This window comes from Malaya genurostris, chromosome 2 (assembly GCF_030247185.1).
Source record: "Malaya genurostris strain Urasoe2022 chromosome 2, Malgen_1.1, whole genome shotgun sequence".
NCBI classification, from domain to species: domain Eukaryota; kingdom Metazoa; phylum Arthropoda; class Insecta; order Diptera; family Culicidae; genus Malaya; species Malaya genurostris.
The window spans coordinates 283,140,763-283,167,205 of record NC_080571.1 but is presented as its reverse complement, the minus strand read 5'-3'; the positions used below and the strand labels follow the sequence as shown (position 1 = coordinate 283,167,205).

Sequence of the window (26,443 nt, the reverse complement as noted above, 5' to 3'; positions counted from 1 at the left end):
TAGTCGTGACAAAAATGGACGATTTATGTTGATGAGTGGATGGAGTAGGGCAGTGAAAAGATTCATTGAAATCTACTCGGCGTTTCTGGAAGCGATGATAATAATATCCAAATGGACGTTTAGCTCGTTTGTCTACACACTAAACTTTCTTCGGCATTTTTGGCTTTTTCATATAGAAAGGCTATGCAATCGCTGTGAAAACCGACTTTACAACCAAGGTCCAGAGGCTGAAAAGTTCGTATCGTTTAATAGAAACACACATTTTTATGCCAAAATTCGTTTTTATTATTCAACATGATTACCATCATAGGCGATACAGCGATTATAGGGATCTTCCAACTTTTCGATACCATTTTTGTAGTACGATTTGTCCTTTGTCTCAAAATAGGCCTCAGTTTCAGCGATTACCTCTTCATTGCTTCTAAATTTTTTACCAGCGAGCATTCTCTTGAGGTCTGATAACAGGAAAAAGTCACTGGGGGAGAAATCTGGAGAATACGGTGGATGAGGGAGCAATTCGAAGCCCAATTCGTTCAATTTCAGCATGGTTTTCATCGACTTGTGACACGGTGCATTGTCTTGATGAAACAAAACTTTTTTCTTCTTCAAATGAGGCCGTTTTTTTGAAATTTCGTCCTTCAAACGCTCTAATACCGCTATATAATAGTCACTGTTGATGGTTTTTTCCTTTTCAAGGTAGTCGATGAAAATTATACCATGCGAATCCCAAAATACAGACGCCATAACCTTACCGGCCGATTGTTGAGTCTTTCCACGCTTTGGGTTCGGTTCATCGCGTGCAGTCCACTCAGCTGACTGTCGATTGGACTCCGGAGTGAAGTGATGGAGCCATGTTTCGTCCATTGTTATATATCGATGAAAAAAATCGGTTTTATTTCGATATAACAGCTTCAAACACTGCTCAGAATCATCAATTCGTTGTTGGTTTTGATCGATTGTGAGCTCACGCGGCACCCATTTTGCACAAAGCTTTCTCATATCCAAATATTCGTGAATAATATGTCCAACACGTTCTTTTGATATCTTTGGGGTGTCAGCTATCTCGATCAACTTCACTTTATTGTCATTGAAATCATTTTGTGGATTTTTTTCACGTTTTCATCGGTAACAGCCTCTTTTGGACGTCCACTGCGTTCATCGTCTTCGGTGCTCATTTGACCAATACGAAATTTTGCAAACCACTTACGAATTGTTGCTTCGCCCGGTGCAGAGTCTGGATAACACTCATCAAGCCATTTTTTGGTATCGGCGGCACTTTTTTTCATCAAAAAGTAGTGTTTCATCAACACACGAAATTCCTTTTTTTCATTTTTTTCACAATAACAAAAGTAGCTTAACTCAAAATGCAATATCTCACAAACTAATAATCAGACAGTTGTCAAATTTATACACGTATCTTTTGAAGGTTGGTACTAACTTTAAATGGTATGGATTTAATTCTAGTGGCGCCCTCTCATAGAAACGATACGAACTTTTCAGCCGATCTGTTACAGTATCTACCAAGTGAATGAGACTGCCCTGGTCTCATTTCACGACAGTAGACACCAGCACCAGCACGACCATTCAACAGAGAACCGTCCGTATAACAAACTATGTGTTGATCAAGTTGTCGTTCCAAACAACCAGACAATCATTCCTCACGAAGAGGATAGCTCACATTGAATATTTTGAAAGGAAAACTGCATGCGAGAGTTAGGTCACTAGGAGCGAGTAAATACTCATCCCATGTAACCATATGAGACCACAAGCGAGTGTGGCTGGTAGCATAATCTAAAGGGTTACTGTTCCAAAGCCCTGTAACCTTTAGACGGTATGCACAAGATAATGTTTCTTGTTTTAGGAACACATGAAGTGGTTTAATGCACTGAAGCGCCTCTAGAGCAGCAGTAGGAGTTGTCGTGAATGCTCCTGTCATCGCCATTAGGACCATCCTTTGGAGATGATTTAGCTTTTACATGAACTGTTGCGACTTCTCCTTTCTGCCACCAAACAAGACAACCATATGCTAAAATTGGTCTAACAATAGTTGTGTAGATCCAATGAATATATCTGGGTTTGAGTCCCCATGATTTTCCAAAAGCTCGTCTGCATTGGCCGAAAGCCATACAAGCTCTCTTAATCCTGAAGTCAATGTGAGCAGACAAATTCAGTTTTGAATCGAGAATAACCCCGACGTATTTAACTTGATCGACCACAGTGACCTCTGAACCAAAGAACTGCAACGGACGAGCTCCTGTGATTATCCTACGATGAGAGAAAAGCACCATTGAAGTTTTGCCCGGTTTACAGATAATCCAACCTGACAACACCATTGTTCATCAGATCGCAGGGCTTGCTGCATTAAATCAAAGAGAGTGTTAATGCTTATGCCGGTCAGCATTATATGATAATTGTCGGTAAAACCATAAGTCGGAAATCCAAGGTTAATAAGTTTTCTTAACAAACTATCAGCGACTAGGTTCCATAGAAGTGGGGATAGTACACTACCTTGAGGACACCCACAGACACTCTGCTTGCCGAAGCGATGAACAAAGAAGACGACTGCTAAGCATTACGTGTATCCAATTTGTGATACTTGAAGGTATGCCATGACCACGGGCTGCTTCCAGAATTGAATTGAAAGACACGTTGTCAAAGGCACCTTCAATATCTAGGAAAACTCCCAAACATTGCTTTTGTGAGAAAGCTTTTTCAATGTTGTGCACAACATCATGTAACAGGGTTGAACTTTCCACACTGGTAAGCATGTTGCATTTCATATAGCGGATGCAAATGAAAGGTCTTAAAATTCTTCAAAAAGCACCCGAAAAGTTGATCTAGATCCTACTTTTGGTTCCGGTATTACAGCGCGATAAGTGAAAAAACTAACATTCAAACCGTCATTCAAAATGACGATGCAAAACTGGTACGCGTCGGTAAGTGCGGCTTTGCTTCGTTCGTAGCGTGCTTTGTTTAATTTTATATAGCGTGCAGCAAAGTGTTCAGTGTTCACCTTCTCACATTACCGGAGATGTACAAACAGATTGAAATCAATACAAAACTCGAACCATCATCATGAACCAATATGAATAGGTGACGTTTCAACAGCTTATGATTAGTGCATTTCAGTCTGTTAATCTGTGAGTCGTGGTTTCGTACAGTTAGTTTTTTTTATAACAAAATGCGTAGCATTTCTCCAGAAAAGCGCAGGGGGATTGTGACCAAATAGTACACTATTCCCAACGTTTCACTGTGTCAGTTTAAAAAATGGACGGTATGAGCATCGGAGCAGTTCGTAACGTGGTTCGGAAGTATAGAAATGAGTTTGCCTTTCAGGACCAAAAAATCGTGCAATCAATCGAACAGAAAAAGCCAAAAAGAATGAAAAAAAAAACCAAGCCACATCTTTCAAGTCAATTCCATATAATATACAATAAACTACTGTGCAGCAAGCCAGCATGTCAATTTTTTTCCCGCACGGAACGACCGAAATTAGCTCTGCGCTTAATTCGTATAACTGTTTTTGAATTAGTTGATTTTAATAACAAAATTTCCAAAATAACAATGAAATTAGTTAAAATTGAGAATTTACTTTGCAGAAAAAACCCTTATTTTTAGAGAATGTGTTTAGTTGGCGAATATCCTGGATACAAACCAGCAATATTTCAATCGAACACGAAATTCTCATTGACAACTAATTTTGTATTAGCTAAAAACTCATGAGACGTGTCAAAGAAAAACAATCCATTGAAAACCTAAAAAGCACAGTCTTGTTGAAACTGCTTGCAAATTGTTTTGATGTTTTTCACATGTGTTACGATATTTCCATATATAAACTAGCTGAATGACCCGGCGTTGCTCGGAAATGTTTCGGGAAGAAAAGGCCGAACAAAATTCCCGAAGTTATCCTACTTAGTGTAATACTCTGAGCAGTTTTATGTTGCTATTCAATCAATTTTACCTTACACTTCCCATGTTTGGGGCACTTGCTGCACTCCCTCTCCCTTAAAATAACCTTTTAATCTACATTGACATAAAAGTAGTATCTGTATTTGTCAAGATGCATCGTTTCTCGTAGAATAAATTTTATATTGGACTTCCCTTTTATTAGTGAACTTACTACAGCTCTCCTCCATGATAACCCTTATAACCACCTCTTAGCAGTTTACGAAGTATCTGTGCTCTTCAAAAAGTATCGATTAATTAATTAAAATTAACAATAGCAGTACTACTAAATTCAAATTAACGATAGCAATACTATCTAGCACAATCTTGACATTCTTGTCCCTCTCTTATTTTATAAAAAAATCAAGATGAAAATTGATTTTCAAGATCCCCTTCTCCTAGTCTGAATCCGCCCCCCTATCTTGTTTGACGACGAATAAGAAAATGTTATAATACACTTTGTCATGAATATCTAAGCTTGTCGAGACCACCTCTGAATAGTAAAAAGTACCTGTGCCAAGTTTGGCGATAATTTACTGAGTTGATATGAAACTTTGCTCTTTGCGCACACCCCCCCCCCCCCCCCACTCTACCCACCTTAAAATATCCAACCTAGTTAGGTGTGGTGAGTTTGAGTTGTTTTGGAGTTACGTTCGATTATATTAACAATTTGAACTTTGCTCCTCCCTTGAATGAGACCCTTATTTTATCCACCCGCTCCCACTCTCTTCTTAAAAATGCTCTTAGCATCATCTGAAGCACAAATAATATCTGTACTCAGCAAGAAGTATCGTTTTATGGAAAATTCTATAAACTTCACATTGAACTTCCTTTTTAGAGGCACTCATAATATCCACCACCCCACAAATATCCTTAAAACCATATTTGAGTTTTTCGAAATGTATGTATGGTTTTAAAAAGTATCAATTCCCTATAAATAAGATAAATTTCGACATGGCCTCCTCAAATTAAGAACGCTTGCTACACACTCTCTCCTCTGAGAATGTCCTAATGATCATCTCTGAAGAGCAAGAAGTACCTATGCCAAGTTTTCTTGCAATACTTTTAAAGGTACATCTAACCCACATATAATCATACCTACGGAATGCAAAATGTTTCTATGGTTTTCAGAAATCGATTCTCGTCAAATTAGACACATTTTTTCATTCAAATATTACACCCCCCTTTTTAAAGCCACTTGCTACATCCACCCCCCATATAGTCATATCTATGGTATGCAAAATGGTTCTACGGTCTCCAAAACGTATCGATTCTTGTCAAGTTATATGAATTTTTCCATGACCCCCCCCCCCCCCTTGTTTATGACACTTGCTACGCTCCCTCCCATATAAATATACTGCCTAAACCATCTCTGAAATACAAGAAGTACCTGTGCCAAGTTTGGTGGCAATCCGTTCAGTAGTTCCGAAGTTATCGCGTTACAAACATACAAACTTACATCCATTTTTATGTATATAGATTTCTAAACCGATATGTAAAAATGACGTAGACTCTTGGTGGAAAGTGTATTTACCTTATGATAAAAAAAACCCGGAATTTTCATTTTAAAATTCCCGCCCTTGTCCAATCGGTAAACTTTTATTCTCTCAACGTTGGCAACACTTTTAAACACATTCTGTCAAATTTTGACGCATATCGTAGGATTAGTTTTTGTTTGGCGTCTATACAAAGAAGTTGAAAAGTTTTCGTGTGGCGATTTTTATAATGGATGAAAATTTAGAACAACGTGCGTGCATCAAATTTTGTGTTGCAAATGGATTTAAGTGTTCCGAAACGTTGAAAATGTTAGAAAAGGCCTTTGGTGAATCATGTCTAGGAAAAACACAGGCATACGAGTGGTATAAACACTTCAAAAGTGGTCGTACAAGCTTGGATCATGATGAGATCCCCGGCCGCCCAACAACATCTGTTACTGAAGAAAACATGGAATCGGCGAAGCAAATCGTGTTGCAAAATCGTTCTGTACCGATTAAGCTACGATCAGACTAGCCAGTTTATCTGTCACAGTTTATCTGCCACAGACAAGTAATTTTTCTGCAGTTTATATTTGGTCTGGCAATGTGATTACACTATTCACAGTTAAATGACTGCAACAGTCAAGTTTTACTGCCGACAGTCAATACTTTGACAGTTGTTATGTTTGACTGTGACAGACTTTTTGAGCATGTCTGTATTGTGATTACATTGATCTGACAAATCAAACTGGTTACAGGCTTAAATATAGGGAGTGGGCTGTTTATTGCAGTTTTTCTGCACAAAGTGATCACATTGGAAGAAAGTTTGTGGGGCAGAGAACTCACAAACGAAAGTTCGTTGCGTTGCTACTTGGTGTGTTGTGTTCCGAAGCAATTAAAGAAGGAATATAAACGTTCTCCGTTTTTTTTACCTTTTTTTATAAATATCAAAAATAGGTATAGAAATCGCTCAAACTTTAGAAAATTTTTCCGAGGCCCGGAGACGCATGTTGGATTGGTTATTATTTTAGACAATTTTTTTTTTTTTTTTTTATTTGTTTAAGGACCTTTTAAACTTTGTCATTCAGGTCCGTTGAAGGTATAGATACAATTCCTTTACGATATGTACAATTCAAATTTTCTCATAAAGATTAATTTCTTTAAAAAATTTTAAAACTGTGTTTGCTCTATCCTGGTCATCCGCTAGAGCTTCGCGCATGTTTGCTGCTAGTCCTAGTTCCGTTCGCTTTTCTGTGAGGGCTGCGCAGTTGACAATTACGTGTTTTACTGTTAAAATGTCATTGCACAGTTGACATCGGGGTGCTTCGGTTCTGTCCAGTAGGTGGCTATGTGAGAAAAGTGTGTGACCTATGCGCAATCTCGACAATTTGACGCATTCTTGTCTGTTTCCTCCTATTGCCTTGGTGAAAGGTATAATGGTGTTTGTAATTTCGCGTAGTTTGTTGTTTGTTTTCATGCTCCAATCGTGCTGCCATCTCCAGCGTATCCGATTTTTTATGACCGTTTTGAATTCTTTTACGTCAATTGATTTATTGTCCATGTTTGGAGATTTCAGGGCTTGTTTCGCTTCTCGATCTGCCTTTTCATTTCCGGTGATACCAATATGACTTGGTACCCAGCATACGATCACTTCTGTGCCTTTTTGCCTAGCTTGAGCATACAGTGCTTGGACATTGTCTTTCCACCTGCTGTTAATTTTCCACTTTTCGAGCGCTGAGAGTACACTCATCGAATCTGTGCATATGAGGTATGCTCCTATTCTTGGGCTGTTCACCACCCAAGATAGTGCGTCCATGACTGCCAGACTCTCAGCTGTATATATGCTACAGTTATTGTTTATCCTTTTCCGAATTATTAGATCTGCTGATACTACACTGTAACCACATCGGTCTTCGTCTTTGGATCCATCTGTATAAATGCATTGGTGTATGGGGTACTTGGTTCTTTTTAATCTTTTGAACTGTGAACGTAGTTCTGGCAGATTGGCTGTTTGCTGCTTAATTGAAAGAAGGCTATTGTCCGTCGGTATCTTCGACCTAGTCCAGGGTGGAGTACTTGGGTACGTGAAGGTTTCTAGTTCCGGTAGATCTAGCTGAAGTGTGTGTAAAGTTTGCTTTCCTCTGGTTATGGTGGAGTTCACTTCTTTCGTTGTGCGTGTTTCTGTTCCCCAGAGCTCTCCGCTATCGTTTTCATCGTCACTGGAGGGGAAGCTTTCTTCACTCAAAGTCGTGTTACCCTCGTTAAGATTATCAATACTACCGTCGTCTTTAGCAGCTCGGCGCGCTGTGAACATAGCCGTTCTTTGTTCGAGGAGGGTTCGCATATTTGGTATTCCGGTTTCGGCTTGCAAACTGCTGACTGGACTTGTGTGGAATGCTCCTATAATCGTCCTAAGTCCAGTGTTGTGAATTGTTTCGAGCCTCTTCAGCGACGCTTCACTCATTCCTGAGATTACTGGTGCAGCGTACAGCAGTTTTTCGAGTACTGTTGCGCGGTACAGCTTTAGCAATGTGCTTCTATCTCCTCCCCAGTTTCTTGCTGCTACTCCTCGAAGAAACTGGATTCTTTGTTGGCAGCTGGCTCTTACTTCCTCTGCGTGTTTTCGAAATTGTAGGCATTGATCGAAGACCACACCCAAACATTTGTGGCTGGTTTCTCGAGGAATGAGTGTGCCGTTGAGTTTTAGTGAGTTTGGGATTTTTGGTTTGCGAGAATGACTGTTTTTGAAGATCACTGTAGCACTTTTTTCAGCCGATATTTTGTATCCAGTTTCAGCTTCCCATTTCTCGATCGTGTCCAAGGCGGTCTGCAACTGAGATTCGACAGAATGTGCATTTTCTCCACTAGCGATCAGAATGATGTCATCTGCATACAGTAAGCATTGGATGTTTGGGGGCAAGCGTTGGGTGATTGTATCTATGGCTATTAGAAACATTGTTACGCTTAGCACCGATCCTTGGCAAAGTCCTGTTTCCTATACCTTTTCTTTGGAGAAAGTTCCATTTGCTTGTACTTTGAAGGTTCTGGTGCTTAACATTTTTCCAGGAACTGTAGCATTTTTCCTCCGATTTTCCATTCACTAAGCCTCTGGAGAATTAATCTTCTCCAGGTGGTATCGTAAGCTTTGTTGACGTCCAGAAAGGCGACTTGAGCGTAGTGTTTTTTCGACATAGCATTCCTAATTTCTTCCTCCATCGTTGCTAAATGATCAGTAGTGGTTCTACCCTTTCTAAATGCGTATTGGCGTTCACTTAGCAATTTCCTGGTTTCCAGTATGTGCATAAGACGGTTGTTTATCATTCGCTCGAAAACTTTGCTCAAGCAGCTGTTGAGATATATGGGTCGGTAGTTTCGAGCGTCAGTTCGCTTTCCTTTCCCTTTATAAATGGGGATTACTGTTGATTTGGTCCACTCGCTGGGGTAGATTGATTCTGACCATAGTCGATTGTATGCTTCGAGTAGGCTTCTTTTACAGTCTAAGGGTAGGTTACTAATCATCGCATAGTGGACATCATCGGGGCCTGGTGAAGATCCGCGTAATCCTTCGAGTGCTTCTTCCAGTTCAGCTTGCTTGTAAGCTTGGTTGTATTCAGCATCAGGTTAAGCTGGTATGTTGAGGCGTGTTGCTTCGATTTTCTTTTTACGATTAAGGAAATCTGGGTTATAGGAACTGTTGCTCGACGTTTCTTGGAAAGAGTTTCCTATAAGTTCAGCTATTTGTGTATCGTTGGTTGCAGTTAATCCGTTTAGGGTGATGGCATTGATTCGAACGCTTTTCCTTTTTCCCTGTAAAAGGCTATATTTTCCCCACATATCCTTGATGGGTGTTTGTGCAGTTAAGCTGTTTGCCATCTCTTCCCAACTCATTTTTTTTTTGCGCTCGCAACAGCCTCTCTGGCAGATGCTCTTGCCGCGCGATATTCTTCACATAGTTTCTCTACGTTGCCTTCATTTGCTTTTTTTAATTCCCTTAATGCTTTTTTTCTTGCTTTAATCTTGTTCGCGACGTCTTCATTCCACCAATGTACGCACTTTTTCCCCGTGTAACCTTTCGTTTTAGGGATGGATGCCTGTGCGGACTTCAATATTTGTTTCGTGATTTCTTCGATTTGGTCTGCGGGGTCGTCTTTTTTTTCGAACTGTATAGTGGACCGGAAAGCTTCCCAGTTGGCATCTTTAATTTTCCATTTGGGAAAGCACTTCTGTTTTGTGATTTCTCCTGGCGATGTAATGATCATCGGTATGTGGTCGCTCCCGTGGGAGTCATCGTAGGTTGCCCAGTCCAGTGTTGCTGCTAGATCATTCGAACAGCAAGCGACATCAATGCACGATAGACTGCCGGTAGCGTGGTTCACATGTGTATGTTCTCCTGTATTTAATACTGTCAGTTCGCAATTCTCCGTGAAGTCCATTATTATTTGTCCACGAGCGCTAGTGTTTTTTGACCCCCATAGTGGGTGGTGGGCGTTGACATCCCCGACTAGTAGGAGAGGTTTTCCGATCTGCTTTGTTATTTTTGCTAATTCGTCGCAGGAAATTTCTTCGCCTGGTGGGAGGTATACGTTCATCACTGTCATGTTCAAGGGTGGACCTACCTTAGTGACTATAACTTCGAGGTGTGTATCAATTTCGATTTGTTCACATTCGATTCCTGTTTTGACAGCGGTGAGGACGCCGCCGGATGCTCGTCTGACGTGTTGCCGGTCACGCTGTAAGACCGTATATCCGTTTATTTTGGGGACGTTCCTCGGAGAGCACATTGTTTCCTGCAGGCATAAAACAACAGGGTCTTTCTCTTTGATTATTATATCCAGCTCGGCTCTGCTGGTTTTTAGGCCTTGTACGTTCCAGGAGATGATCGTTGGGTATACGGTTAGGTTTTTAGTGAAGTCGTCGATATTGTTGGCAGAACGTCCGTGAAGCCGTCGGAACACAGGTTTGGGTATAGCGTCCTCGTTCCCGTCCATCGGATCGTTCTCTCCTTCTGAAAGGAGTGGGGAGGCTACTTTCTCTTCGCTCTGCCCCGACCAGTTTGACTTGATTATCGTGGTATTAGGTTCTCGTAGAGAGTTAGCTTGTACGTTTGCATTATGTAGTTCGCTGTAATAGTGTTGGTTTTCCATGGATGTATTAGAATCGTTAGGTGCGCTTCGGTTTCCGGTATCGGTTCCGTTGCCTTCGTCGAAAGCTTCGGGTTCTAGTTTTTTTAGTGTTTTCGTGGTCGACCTCTTCCCTTCCTAGCAGGAGGGCGGTGCTTTGCTGTTTTGGAGTTTATTTCGGCAGATTTCTCGTCGGCACTACCTCGTGGGTCAGTTTCGCTGTCGGTTGCATCTATTTTTCGTTTCGTTGTCGCACTAGATCTTTCTTTTTCGTTTTCTTCCGTGAAGTCGCTTCCTTCGGACATCGCCTGATCATGCTCATCTTCAGAAATTTCAGGATACTCGATGTTTTTGCTTTTCTTCAGCTTTTCCAATTCAACCTTCATCATGTTGAAGTCAGCCAAGATGGTTCGCATCTGTTCGATTTCTTCCCGAAGGTTTTTTATCACGATGTCCTTTTCGATGTCTCTTTCTGCATTCTTCAGTTTTTGGATTTCTTCTTTCAGAAGTTTGATCTCGTCATCCTTCCTCATGTTTTCTAATCTGTTCTGAGCACCGCAAATTGCTGCATACGAGTGTTCTCCATGGTGCTTGGAGTACTCTTTCCTAGCTTCACTGAATGATATTCCCTTCTCAGTTTTGATTTTTATTACTTTTTCCTCCTTTACATATTGTGGGCACTTTCTGCTAGTTGGAGAGTGGCCACCTTTACAGTTTTTACAGTATGGGGCTTCTTTGCAGGCATCCTTTTCCAGTTTGTGATCTCCTGAGCAGTTTTGGCAAACTGCATTGTTGGGACATTTGACTTTCGTATGACCGTAGCTGCAACAGTTAAAGCAGAGCATTGGGTTCGGTATGAATTCTCGTGTTTCTACTCGGAGTGGGCCAATCTTTATATATTTGGGGAATGTGGTTCCCTGAAACGTAAGGACCAGCGTTGGTGTGTTTACGCGGTCGTTTTCCTTTCTTCTTGTGATTCTTCGAACTTCCAAAACTCCAAGATGCTCCAGTTCTTGCTTGATTTCTTCGGTGTGTAAGTCCATAGCCTCCCGGCAGCTCAGCACGCAGCGGGTTTTGTTTAGAGTTGGATGAGATTCAACTATTACGTCGGTTCCGTCAATCAGTTTGTTCATGCGGATCAGTTTTTTAGCTTGCTCGGCACTTCTTGTTTTCAAAACGTATTTAGTTCCTCGCTCTTCGGTATGAGCTGATTCGATGTTTCCTCCGCAGATTGTCTCTATGGATTTACCGATAGTGAATGGGTTCTTCGGGAGAGGTTTCTCCCCAGCAGCACGTAACTGTAATATGATTCGCTGACCATGCATCCCCGAACGATCCATCCATTCGGGGATCGTTCTTTCGTTTGCGTTTGTTTGGCTGTTTCCGGGTGGATTATCCGGCGGTACGTTCCTCTCAAAGGAGGTGCTTGCTGACTCCATGTTGCCAGCAAGCCTAACAGATTTCTCGTTGAATTGTTCGCTCAGAACTGCAGCTTTCGTTTGCCGAGTATTTAGAGTGTGGTTCGTATGCGTTCTTGCCTAGGCAAGTAACGTCTACCCTTTCACCTTATTCTTTATTGATCCACCCAAGGGTTAAAGGTACAAGTGGTCAAATGCGCGGCTCCGCCGGAGCGGATGACGACTACGCTTTTTCCTGCTACTATTTCGACCAAGCGTTAGAAGGTCCAATCGAAATAGGAACGTTTTTACCTGTTCTGTGAATCCTGCCCAATACGTTCAAAGGTTCTGACAGGTTCAATTTGATTAAATATCTCTCTGCTCCACCGATAGTGGATTCTATGACGCCTCTTGGTACTTTGTTCACGTAAACACGCGCACCTCTTGTCGCACGCAAGTTTTACACAGTCGCCTCCAACAAGAATAGAACAGTTGGCCCTCTGTACGACAGAGAGATCAGTTTTGTCGGAGCTTTCAATTGCGACTAGCCATGAGCGCAAAAGCTTAGTGCATGCAATGTTGCATACAAGCCTGCAAAGCCAATCGGCTTGCCGTCTCTGTTAAGGCTGCGTTCTTGTTCGTTTCGACTGTTTCGACTAGCTGTCTTGTTTACTTCAGCTGAGTGAAAGTAAAACCAAGATGTTGGTTTCTCCTTTCTACGGAGTGGACGATGCTCGCTCCAATGTCACTTAGCACTCGGTACTTTGGACTGCCGCGGTTATTAACAATTTTCACCAGAACGTCCTATATGCACTCAAATTTTGGTATCAAAAACCTTTGTGAAGCTTCAGCGAGTTTTACTGTGGCACAGATATAAACAGACTGACGTAGACAATTTTAAATACTGAACTTTTCCACAGTTTTTAAAAATATCAAACCGAAGCTCTTTGATGTATCTAAAAATCATTTATTAACCAAATATGAAGTGAGCGTGTTTTTGTTAAAATGAAACGTTTATTTTGAATGAGAAAAAAAAATAGTCGAAATAGTGACCATCTTTCTGGCAATTTGTGGATACCTCGAGAATCAGACATCCCATTTTCGACTTCTTCGTAGGAATTGAAATGGTGCAAAGTCAATGCGTGGCTATTCGATGAAAACAAATGGTAGTCATTTCATTTAAATTCATATTTGTTTTTCTTACTTTTTTTTTTATCTCTGAATGATTTACATTTCGAGTGATTCTATAATAAAATATTTCATCTTTGTTACAGTACTTTGGTTGTTCTGTTTCTTATTTCTTATCTGTGTCTTGGTGTTCACTGATTTAGTGTCTTTTGATACAAATAGTATTCGGAAATAAATGAATACGACGGTGAGGGAGAAGCTCCCAGTCAAGTGCTTTGATTGTATCCTTCCTGAACAAAATACCAAGGCTTTTATTAGAATTATGTTTGCATTTGAAGAAAAATACTGCACAGTCAAATCAAAATCAGTTTCAAAGTTCAAGAAGGATACAATCAAAGCATTTGACTGGGAGCTTCTCCCTCACCATCGTATTCATTTATTTCCGAATACTATTTGTATCAAATGACACTAAATCAGTGAACACCAAGACACAGATAAGAAATAAGAAACAGAACAACCAAAGTACTGTAACAAAGATGAAATATTTTATTATAGAATCACTTGAAATGTAAATCATTCAGAGATAAAAAAAGTAAGAAAAACAAATATGAATTTAAATGAAATGACGATGTTGTTTGTTCTGTGACTATGATGTATATTTGATATGTTTAGCAGATTGAGATTCTTTCACATCATATGTTCATTATCTACACGTTTGTGTCTTAACGCTCACAACATCAGGTATATCTTCTATTACTAAAAAATCCAGAGTGGCACCGAGATCGAAAGCGTGAAAAAATATGTTTCGCAATTGTTGAGTATTTTTCACGCAACAAATACATTTTCAATAAATTGTAAATGGAGTGGTAGATTCAAAAATCAAATGCAATGAAAATCCATAGAATCATCCTACCTCCGTAAATATGACAATTGAAATTTTGGGAAGGTTGTCTCCAGTCCAACCTCTTTCAAATATGGTATAACGGTATGAATTCGCTTTGGGGCAGAGTTCAGATTTTGACAGATCCACAATTTTATCACCAAACGCTTTGTAATCAATTCAATTATCGAACTAATGAACGAACGATGAGCTATTGGAAATTCGGTAAATATTTAATAAAACTAGAAAAAAAAATTCAAATAAGTACATTTTCTGTTACCGTTCAGCATTTTTTAATTTGGAGTAGTTAATACTTTTTTCATTAGTTCATTATTTAATTTTTCATAATTATTTCATCCAAGTACAAAGCAAAACGTTCCAGTACTATGCTTCTGGAGATCCATTGCACTTTATCGTGAAGGAGGAGCTCGAAAAATTCAGTAGTAATTTCGATTTAGAATTCTACGAAATATGCGATAAGCTTCATTATTTCGACCGGAAATGACGACATTGACAACGCGGTTCGGTGAGAAGTTAGTACACGAAGGTTAAGAGATAGAATTGGGGTCCAATACTCGTTAGTCGATTTTAAGTACTTTTTTGTAAAATAAACAATATTTGTGTATAAAACTAAAGAGCCACAGCATCATATACAAAGAGCCTTGGGCTATTCCCGGCTTCCTGTTCCTGAAATAGTGATCATATACTCAAAAATGGAACTCGCTCACATTTCCACTTGACCGATATTCACAAATTTAGATTCAAATAAAAGGCCAAAACTCCTGAGCTTTTGAACTTTGCGCGGATGCACGTGTTTAAAATTTCATTTTTGCCATTTCTAAAATTAGAAGTATTTAAAATTTAAACCCTCGTTTAAAGTACGATGGCCGAATCATATAAAATCTTATAAAATTGACTAAAATCAATACAGTTTGTAAGTCATGTTAACAGATGGTCATTCGAGCCGACTTTATTTACACCGGTTGCAGAAGTACCTGCAATAGCAAAACTGTTTCATTTTGTTGGTTGTTGATTGTGCTAATTGACTTTTGTTTTCTTTTCTTTCAAGAAGCAATAAAAATTATTTCGAAGAATACCACATATATGAGAATGTGAGAATATGAGTAATACGAGAAAGCCATCAATACATCACTAGGTGGATCAAAACAGGGTTTTTATTACTATCTGGTTTCTACACATTGGAAAAAAAATGATCACGAAACCAACCCTCTTGGGGAAAACCACGTGTACTCACTTCTCACACTGGTGCTGGAACGTTTTGCTTTGTGTTTGGATGAAATAAACAAGTTTTTGGTTGTCATAGAATCTGTGGCAGACAACTTCTGCACAACAGTTTCAGAAACAGTCAAATTTGTCTGTACAGTCATGAACTGTTTGTCTGTCGACTATGATCACACTGTGATTACATTGTCACAGAAAATCTGCACATTTTGACTGCATACAGATGGACAGTCAAGCCGATTTTGACTGCTTGCAGACAACCGCGAACCGATAACACTATGATACAGTCAAACTGTACAAGTTTGTGCAGATAAACTGGCTAATGTAATCGTACCTTTAGAGAGATTGCTGTGTTGTTGGGCATCTCTTATGGATCAGCCGAACACATTTTAACTGATGTTTTGGGTTTGAAACGCGTCGCTTCTCGGCTGATGCCAAAAAAGCTGAATTTCATTCAAAAACAGCGTCGTGTTGATGTGGCCAAAGAGATGATTTCCAACGCAGATAGTGACCCCACATTCATCGAATGCATCATAGCTGTGGATCTATGAATATGACGTCGAAACCGCACAACAATCGACCGAATGGCGCTTCGAAGGCGAGCCGAAACCATCCATTGTAAAAATCGCCACACGAAAATTTTTCAACTTCTTTGTGTAGACGCCAAACAAAAACTAATCGTACGATATGCGTCAAAATTTGACAGAATGTGTATAAAAGTGTTGCCAACGTTAAGAGAATAAAAGTTTACCGATTGGACAAGCGCGGGAATTTTAAAATGAAAATTCCGGTTCTTTTTTTATCATAAGGTATATGAATTCACAGAGAGGCATGAGATAGGAGCTTGTGAACACTCAGTTGGGTAACACTTTGACAAGCAATCTTTAGACACCAATTGTTTGGAAAAAAATGCAACGAATAAATTCATTAAATGCACATTAAGCCCACATTTGTAACAAAATAATGACTTAGAATTACATGATAGTCAAACAAATTCGCAGAATTAAGCTACACAGCAGAACTATCATCCAACGGAAATGGAATAAGGGCCATCCGGATCACAATAGGTCGCTTTCCTCGTTGGTTGTTAAAAAAACTAGGTTTATTCACATTATGAAGTTTTGACACTTTCCTTTTTTTTCCGTGGTTTCCTGAAATTTCATCCGTTCCTCGCAAAGTCGCGGTCATCCCGTTTGCACTGTATCTGTGGTTAGGAATTTCACTGCCCAGTTCGCAGTCAGTCCGTTTGGTTTGGTTAGTATTTCCAGTTACAGTTTTTTTCTTTTGTTTTTTTTTTTCGCGACCTGTAAACTGAAACGAAATTCATGGCATCCAGTTCCGAGTGCCGAATGAATGCAGTAACTTCTACAACGGCTGTGGAAGGAGCTTCTGAAGTAATGTTAAATACAGTTAAATTCATTGGTTCAAACTTAACTGAATTAAAATGATATTTTGATAGATTTACATGATCGGACGCTTTCCGGGTACATGAAACTATCTGATTCAACTCAAAAATATCGAGCATGGGCATGTTCCGCACCTTGGTCTTCTTGGAAACGAGCTAGAAGTTATCACCATTTAATAACTTTTTGATAGCTTTTCGGCTTTAGCACCAGGCAAAGTTTTCTGGCGAAACCCGGTATTAAACATGAATGCTGAAAACGCTCAGATAGCAATCGCCGCATTAAAATTTATCCTAGAATTTACGCAGATTGGTGATTAAATTACTACAATAGGCAGCAGCTCATCCTCTGCGTGCGACGCGCTATTCCTGCATAATTAGTAATACCATCAACAGCATTCGTCGGTCTTTCGTTTCATCTGCATAATAAATAGATTTATGGCTTTATCACCTCCCCCTCATCCCCCCACGAACCGGCAATTCAGGCAATTCATCCGTAGCCAGCTGAGGGGTCGCAAACCACACGACCTCCGCGCGTACCCGTCACGATCCCGCGGCGGTCGGAAGTTTAAACTGTTACATCCCTGTCAGCGCTCTGCGACCTGGTGTTGGCTCTATAAATATAATCCACCTAGAGCTAAATCCATCTGCTGTGGGTTTTCAGCGGGAACAGGAACTTTCTCATCTGACTTGCCTTCGCAACAAAAACCCATTCCCGGATCAGTGAAACTTTAGTAATTTTAACAATTTCAACCATCAACGTTGTATCGTTTAACGTTTAGTTAGATTACAATACGCCTCGTCATCTGAAACGGCTTCAGCATGACTGATAGGTTTGCTGTCAAAACACTGGGAGTCGACTCGAGCTCGACTCCGGTGGCTCTGCGTTTTCCCTTTGGTCACAGTTTGCATTTGAAAAATAATTATAATTGCTCTACACCGGTACCCGCAGCATCGAACAGAAATTTTCTCCACCACCCAAAGTTTAATGCTGCAGATGACTAACAATGTTTCGAAATTAGTTTTACTTCGCTTTGACAAATAGATTAGTGTGCTTCGTCACTTTTCTCTTTAGTAACTGTCACCGAAAAAATGAATGAGCTGTGGCGTACGCTAATTATTCGAAAAAATATGTCAACAACTCAAGCTCAAAACTCATTGTACAATACATAAACACCTTTCCATTTCAAGTAACTTCCGAATGGATTTTGAAACAGTTGGAACCGAAAAATGTGACAAGCTCTTTTGTTTTCCAAAACAATTGTATTACCGAATCGCTTCATTTCACCATTAATTGTCTCAATATCGTACTGAAATATCTGATTTCGAAAAAAATGAAATATTTTAGTGTTCACATCCGTTTTGGTGATAAAAGATCTAACATCTGAAATACTGTCTATTTTAAATGAAGAATTTCCCCATGTTTCTAATTTAGATTTAGTGTCATTTCGAAAATAAATTGGAAAAAATCGACTTTCTAAAACAATTTTGAGATTTTTTAAGTCGAATAATCGATTTAATTATTCGAATACGAAAGTCGATATTTTCTATTCGAATACGAAAGTTCGACATTTTCTCGAAATGACACTTAATCTCGGCTTTTATGTAATTCTAAGATATCCTAAATCAAAAAAAAAAAATTCGATCTCGGAAATTTCATGTACTCCCCCAAGCATCCCTTACCCGAATCCGATTTGGCTCTAGTTTTGCATGGAGAAATTTTTCGAGGTGCTCAAACTTTTGAACATTTTCGCTACACAAAATTAGAGGTGATATCAAAATATTGGCACCATTATTCATATTAGAGCGGTAAAAAAACAACGTGTTTGTCGGTTACGTCACTTATACCATCACATCTCCGGAACCAAAGTAAAACCTTTTGCCTTTCTCATATAGAAAGAATATAAAATCACCGTGAAAACCGACTTTTGAACCGAAGCCCGGAGCGCCAAGTGTCATACACCATTTGACTCAGTTCGTCGAAATCACAAAATGTCTGTGTGTGTGTATGTGACAAATAATGTCACTCAATTTTCTCAAAGATGTCTGAACCGATTTTCACAAACTTATATTCAAATGAAAGGTCTTAAGGTCCCACACAAAGTTCCTGAGTTTCATTTGGTGTTGTGTCTATTCACTTTACTGTTTCAAATCAGAAACAAACAAAATAAATTAATGATTTCGAAAACGATATGAATATTTTTACAGATCATAGTGAGCTGGTGTGCTTCTAAATGAAACTGTATTGTTCAGTGCAAAACATTTAACGCTTATATTGATAATTTCTGAAATGTCATTCGACGCTTTGACATCTCGTCTCTCAGATTTCGTAACAGACGCTCACGCAGAAAAAAAATTAAAACAGTGTTCTATTCGTGTTTCAAATATTCATTAATTTAAAACAATTTCGTCGAGCATAGGCCAAATGTATGCAATTATATGTTTGTACATGCTTGCGATACGGATATCGATATTTAAGCTTCTCTTCGCCAAGCTTGCGTTTAAGTTTTGTACGCAAGCAGTTATTTTTATAGCGTTTCTCTACCATTACTATCCTTCTGCGATTTTGATTGAAGCGATAAACTTTATCTCATCATCAATCGAGTTCATCTTATATAAATTAGAAATTAATCTTATGCACTCAAAATTTACCCTGGAGCAGTTGTCCTGTTCTCAGACGAAACGACATAACATGGAATTTCATTCGATCTTGCATGACACAAGATCAGAGCATACCAGTTAAAGCTTCAAATCGTTTTATGGCACTTTTTGTCTTGCTGTCTAGCAACAACCTACCTCTAGCATGCTACGCGTAGGACTGAAACGTTAGCTATAATTTTGCTTCTATTTATAGATTCGCGTGCTTCCAACAGCTTCGCTTTTGATTCGATTGACCAATCAGAGCGATGCTTTCCCTTTGATATATCGCTTACTCCTTTAAAACCGTCGACTATGGCAGGGAAATCCGGTATGCCGGCGATTTTTTGCAGACAAAACAGGACACTGCTAGCTATTCATCAACATTTCAATGATATACAATTAAAAATACATGGCTATGTACATTCAAATCAATACGTAGAAATATTTCCAATCAAATGGTGACATAATATTAATAATTGATACAAAATTGACTGAGCTGTAATTGTTCAAAACCTGACCACATTTCTACGTGTATTTTTCTTGAGTTTGTAGTTTGCACCCGTATATAGAAAACTAAAATGTGTTCCACATTAAAATGCGCACTCAATTTTCTCGGCAATTTCTTAATTGATTTTCACAAACTAGGAAACAAATTAAAGGCCTTAAAACTCTCTAAGTTCCTAAAAAGTTGATTTCCGGTTCCGGTATTACAGTGCGATTAAAGAAAATTTTCAATTTCAAACTTACTGCTAAATTCATTTAGTTGGCATATCTTGTTAGTTAGTGAATATATAAAACTACTTTGCGACTACACCGAAACCTCCATTTACGAACTAAACGGGGGTTCGTAAAAAGAGGTAGTTCGTAAAAAAAGTTTACGTTATTTGGGATTTGGTTCGTAAAAAAAGTTTACGTTATTTGGAATTTACTTCGTAAAAAAAGTTTTGTGTGATTATTGTGGAAACCGCGCACCATATGTTTATTATCGGAACGGATGTGAAGAGTAAGTGCAAGAAAATGATGTTTGGGCTCGTTTCAAAATCCAAGATGGCGGCTTCCGGTTTATTGAGATTGCCTAAAACCCCTAACAATATGGGTATCTTCGGAACGGAATTGATGAGTAGATGTCGGAAAACGATGTTTGAAGTGGTTCTGAAATCCAAGATGGCGATTTCCGGTTTGTTGATATTCCTTGAAACCCCTTACAATATGGATACTTTCGGAAAGAGATTTAAAAGTAGACGTCGGAAAATTATATTTCAGGTGGTTTTGAAATGCGAAACAGTGACTTCCGGTTTATTAGTATCTTTTGAAAGTTTTTGCCATTTTCCTTTAACTTGGTATTCCTTTAAAACACTATACCGTTCCGAAAATATCCATATTGTAAGGGTTTTCAAGGAATATCAACAAATCGGAAGTCGCAATCTTGGATTTCAGAACCACTTCAAACATCATTTTCCGACATCTACTCATCAATTCCGTTCCGAAAATACCCATATTGCAAGGGTTTTCAAGGAATATCGATAAACCGGAAGTCGCCATCTTGGATTTCCAAAATACCTCAAACATCATTTTCCGGAATCTACTCTTTAAACCCGTTCCAAAAATACCCGTATTGTAGTAGTTTCCATGGAAATCACTTTCGATGAATGACAAAACCTCTTTTTACGAAGTAGGTTCGTAAAAAAAGTTTATGTTATTTGGGATTTGGTTCGTAAAAAAAGATTACGTTATTTGGGATTTGGTTCGTAAAAAGAGGTACGTAAAAAGAGGTAACGTATAAAAAGTGTTCGTAAACGGAGGTTTGGGTGTACTAGTCCCCGATTCCCGCTTCCGAAAGCACCGATAATGATGAATAAAATCTCCAAAAATGGAACTCACTTCGATTTCTCAACAACGGTTAAATCGATTTTCACGAACAACATTTCAACTTAAAGCTCTCATTGCACAGTGCTCCGAAACGGGAAATTAGCGTGACAAAAATATTTTCGCTATTAAATATTAGTTTTTTGTAGTTGGTCTCTTCAAAAAAGTTGTTTGTAATCAAATGGCGCTCCTTTTGATGAAGATAGTTACTAGGGTGGTCCTCATTTAGATTGAAATCGGATATCTAACTTTCTTAATTGAACTCAAAAATGATTTTGTTGTACAATAAAGTTGTAGGAAATTTTATTTTGAGCTACTTTGTTGAAAAAAGCACCTCTGTAGCTCTTCATTTGATCGAGTTACAACAATTTTTCCGAGTAAAAGTAGGGTGGCTCCTGAAAAATCACTTTTTTATTCTAACTTTTTTGTGAAACGTTCTAAGGAAAAGTTGTCGTCAGAAGAGTTGTTGTACTAACCATTGCGCACAATTTTGCTCCACCAAGCTTTTTCATATGAGCTACCAGTAAAAAGTTATAATTGTTTTTTCATCAAAAACTAGTCAAGCTTCAAATTTCAATATTCATTAGATGCCAGATCGATGAATATGTATCCTATGCGGTTCCTGAAAGGTCATAATATAAGTAAAAATTTAGGAGGAAATTGAAAGGGTGCTTTTTTTAACATATTCAAATTAGTTTTAAAAATACTTTCAAAAAACTCAAAAACATTGTATAATTCCTAAACGCTTTAACGTATCAACATACTTCTTTCGCAAAATAATAGTATCAAATTAGTTCTACAAATGTTCCATACATTGTTCTTTCGAGAAATGAGGCACACAAAAACTTCGCGAAACAAACAAATCGTATGTGCCAATCTGTTGAACAGATCAAGTTAACTACTTTTATTTTATTGTACTCTCGGAACCATTATCCAATTTCATCACTGCAAATGTTGCATCTAAATTCAAACTGAGAACAAAACAATTTCATTTAAAAACTAGGTCAAGTCTCAGCGGTACAATTTCACAGATTCCAAATTTCCCATAACGTACCAACCATCAAAATCCCATCAATTTCAATTATCCACTCGACGTTTAATCACTTTTCCGAATTATCATCATGCGAAGTGTAAAATAATTGAATTGTGCCCTCTTGACACCACAGACTGGTTCCGACACCGGGCCACGGAGCGGTCACGGTACGAATGCCGGTCATTCAACCTCAAGTGTTATTGAAATTGTAAATGTTTGAACTATCCCGACCACAGTTCGTTTTCTCTTTTTTTTTGTCGCATCTCCCCTTTATCAAATATCATAACAAAACATATGAATCTGTGTGAGATATGAATTCGATTCAGGAGCATGGAAAAAACAACAATTGAACAATGCAAATGGAATGCCATAGATTGCAGCTCAGCCCAAAAGTGGGTGGCTTACCGTTCCATGCGTGGGTAGACCACCGGAAAAGCTGATTTCAATTGGGAATCGATTTCGGAATGAAGAAATTGGGTTGGATAATTAGCGCTTTTCAATGGTGAGGATGTCGGGGAGCATTGAAAGTGTGAAACGGATTGATGAAAACATTCCGTCGATTGTTGATCAGTTTGATAATTATCCGAGCTTTACTCACAATCGTGCTTTGAGTGTTTTTCAACATTTTGCCTTATCTTTGGCAACATGGCAAATACTAACAAGAATAGTCAATTGTTTCAACACGTATTTTCACGATCATAATGGATGAACAATTTTACAAGATCTATTGAAACGATGTTAATAAAAAAAATGTTTGAAAAAAATTGTGTTCTTTGAATAGTTCGCTTGTAGCTAAACCCATCCTAGTTCTGAGTGCAACTGCTGTCAAATATATGGCACACATCTTCAAATAACCATGGGGAACGTGCCACTTGACCCAATTTGTTCTGATTCTACTTGGAGCTGGAGCTGAGTTATACCGTTTTCGTTTATTGATCAGAGCAGCCCGAAAGCTGATCCAGAGTCGCCCAAACAACGTTTGCTATGTTTGTTTTAGCAACCTGAGGTCGCTCTAGATTGGACTCCAATCGCGTAGTTTCGCTCTGAAAATTTTCTCGGGTCGCACCACGCATCCAGCCGAGTTTGTTTATTTAATCTTGTTTTCATGAGTGGTTGTTTAGGGCGCGTACCACGTGTTCGTTTTACTCGGAGTCAGAGTAGCCCGCGTCTAGGATCAAAAACGAAAACGGTATTAGTTTCAGTTATCTTCAAACGTTAACGATATTTTGTTCTATTCATTAAATTTTGCCTGGCACACTTTGATTTAATTTCGATGTTTGGTAAATTGACGAAAACTTTCGGTAAATAGAAAACAAACAAAAGACATTATATTCATCACTGAAATTATGAGAGTTTTTACAGAACTTTTAAATATAATTTCCAAGTTGTACGTTAAATTTGGATAGCCAGCGAGTACGGTAAAAATACATCATGGAATGTATAATCAAAATACATTTACCGAACTTTTGCAAGTTTGATCATCAATGTTAAACCTCGACCACTTCGTAAAGGCTATAGGGACCGTGCACGAGGGCGTGGTTTAGTGGCCCGGCGACGACAGCGCACGAGGCGGCGAGTGGAAAAAATAATTCTATCATAGCAAAACTTGTAAACTGAGTTTGAAAATACTTTCTAGCGTATTTTCTCGGCGGATTTTTTTCCGAACCCTATGCAATTATTCGCGTGTGGTGCGAACGATTGTTCAACATCGAGTGACTATTAAATTTTGAATCGAATTATAAATTCTGTATCTAACTAAGGCTACGTCATTTTCTGTCATTGCAGTTGGATTTGTGTGTAGTATTTGTCATATTCACTCAAACTCAAACACTCAAACGATATTCTTAGCACATTAAATGATTTTTTAATCGATTTGACTGGAAACACTGAAAAATATCTTGCTAAAACATTCTAATTTCAAACCTTTAGTAAAAATTGCTTCTGAGTAATTTCTTTTTATACTTTCACTCAAAGAAAATACCCCAATAAAAAGTTTTAATATTTTTTAAATGAAGTAAGTTTATCTCGAAGTTATTCTTACTTTCGCTGAATTGCAATTATTACACCATTACTTACTATTACTTTATTTTCAGAGCAAAATAGACCCATATAACTTTCCACCCGTCAAACTTTGAAATGGGCCGCAGTTGTAGAAAAATTTAACTACTCGATAAAAAATAACTCACTAAATTTCTGTTTGAGCTGTTAGTAGAATGTTGTCACTAATAGTACTGTTGTTGTACCGTTGAATTCCACTATGTTATATCACGTCATTACACTCTCACAAAGTCACTATTTTCACAGTCACTATTTTTCCGAAAGTGTATCAAACGTTATAATACAGATACGTATTTCGGAATGCTATTTGCATCCTTCTTCAGTGTATCGGTTTTATAAGTTTAACTTAAAATTAAACTGCCCGACTGTCAAATTCGCAGGATGGTCCATACTCTTAGTATGGAGGAAGAAAATAAATTGCAATCGTAAAAATGCTAGCAAACTCACGAGTAGCCAGTTTGACGTATATTGAAAATACGAGTCACGAAACTAACAACAAATAATTATTATATTGAAAAAATAGAATAGATTATAGAAAGGTTATACAATCACTTGAAAATCGACTAGTAAAAATTGGCCAAGTGTCATATGCCATTCCACTCAGTTCGTCGAGCTGAGCAATGTATATATGTGTGTGTTTCTCGAAGATGACTTAATCGATGTTGACCAACTTAGATTCAAATGGTTCACGGAATTCTTGAATTTCATCCGGATCAGACTTTCGGTTCCGGAATGATAGGGCAAAGTGTGTTAAAAATTGTGTACCGTCACTTGAAGAGTCGAAACGAAAAAAGTAAAAAGTTTTCTAAATTGGTCTCGAAAATATTCCCGGTTTTCGAATAACGACTGCAGATAATAGTCTTGTTATCGTGCACGGTCCCTATAGCAATGTGAAATCTGCCTCTTAAGAAAATTCATATCGTTATACCACATTTGAAAAAAGCGGGAGGTAATTTTTGCAAAAAAGTTCAGCCCTTCAACTTCTTTTGTGGTGGTGCTAGGGTGGTTCTATTAATTTTCTCTTTTTTTTACTTCGAAACAATCGCTCCACTTAAAATTAAGGAACAGGGTCATTTCACCGAACGCCATTTCGCCGAAAACCGTTTCGCCGGAAGCCATTTCGCCGAAAGAGTCATTTCGATGAATGCCACCCAAGTAACAATTTTTGTTACGCTAGCTTGTTTGTGACTAGTTTGCAACCAGATATTTGAGAGATTGTTACTAACATCTAACCACTTGCATGCCTCAAAAAGCGCAGTTTCTACTAGTTGTTAAGTTGGCTAAAAATAAGTTGTCGTTACGTTGTAATGCCATACTGAAATAACTTATCTTTTCATAACTTGAAAATAACTTGTTTTCAAGTAAACTAGTTGAAACTTAGTCACCATCGACAAAATAAACATTGAATGAATCCAGACTAGTTTTCTATCATCAATAAAAAAGCAGAAGAGTACTTTAAATCACAAACTTGATACAAGGTACAAATTTCACAACGATCCGAAAACTGTCGAACGAAATTCAATTTTACTCAACTGTTTTTATGCGCCTTCAATCAAAATCTGTTTATAAAGATTTAAAAAATAAACAACGAAATAACCCTATCGTCAGAATGCTCAAAATTATTCCAATTAGAGTGATTTTTCATCATTTTAAATTCATATATCATGAGAATTATAATGTTATCACAATCGATGTTCAATCCCTATATTTTCTTCATGTTTATGACAGTGCATAGAACAAAATTGACTATTCTGCCTTTCACTATTTTCGGCAAAAAGTAGTTTAGAAAAAAGTAATATCCTGGTTTTATTTACGTTTCATACACTTCTTGAGACTCCATATTGTGTTCGCCATATTCAAGCCAAGAAAGGTTGTTTTGTTTGCATTTTCGTTATCATAACGTTGGGAAAACCTACCGATAACTATCTGAATCAATGAAGACATTATGTTGTAATCTTATAATATCTAAGTTGTTGCTATATCAATTCACAGTAACGATCCACATATACGTTAACGTATTTATAATGGTTTCACAACGGAAAATAAACCTTTTTTCAACTAGTAGCTAAAAACATAGCTGTGATTAAAGATATGTTATAATCAAGTAACGATAACTTACAAATGATAGTTAGTTCAATGTTTACGTTATAAAGAAACACTGCTGTCACCTTGTTTTAACCAGTATAACATAAAAAACATGTTCGTGCTCTTGTTGCAACACAGTTGGGTTAAGTGGTATCAAAACTAGTTACGGGTT

General features: G+C 38.3%; 1 protein-coding gene across 1 annotated transcript in view; it reads right to left on the bottom strand.

The window, feature by feature from the left end:
• The window catches only part of LOC131430331 (uncharacterized), a 494,804-nt gene that overhangs the window by 42,113 nt on the left and 426,248 nt on the right, over nt 1-26,443 (bottom strand). The window lies entirely within an intron of this gene.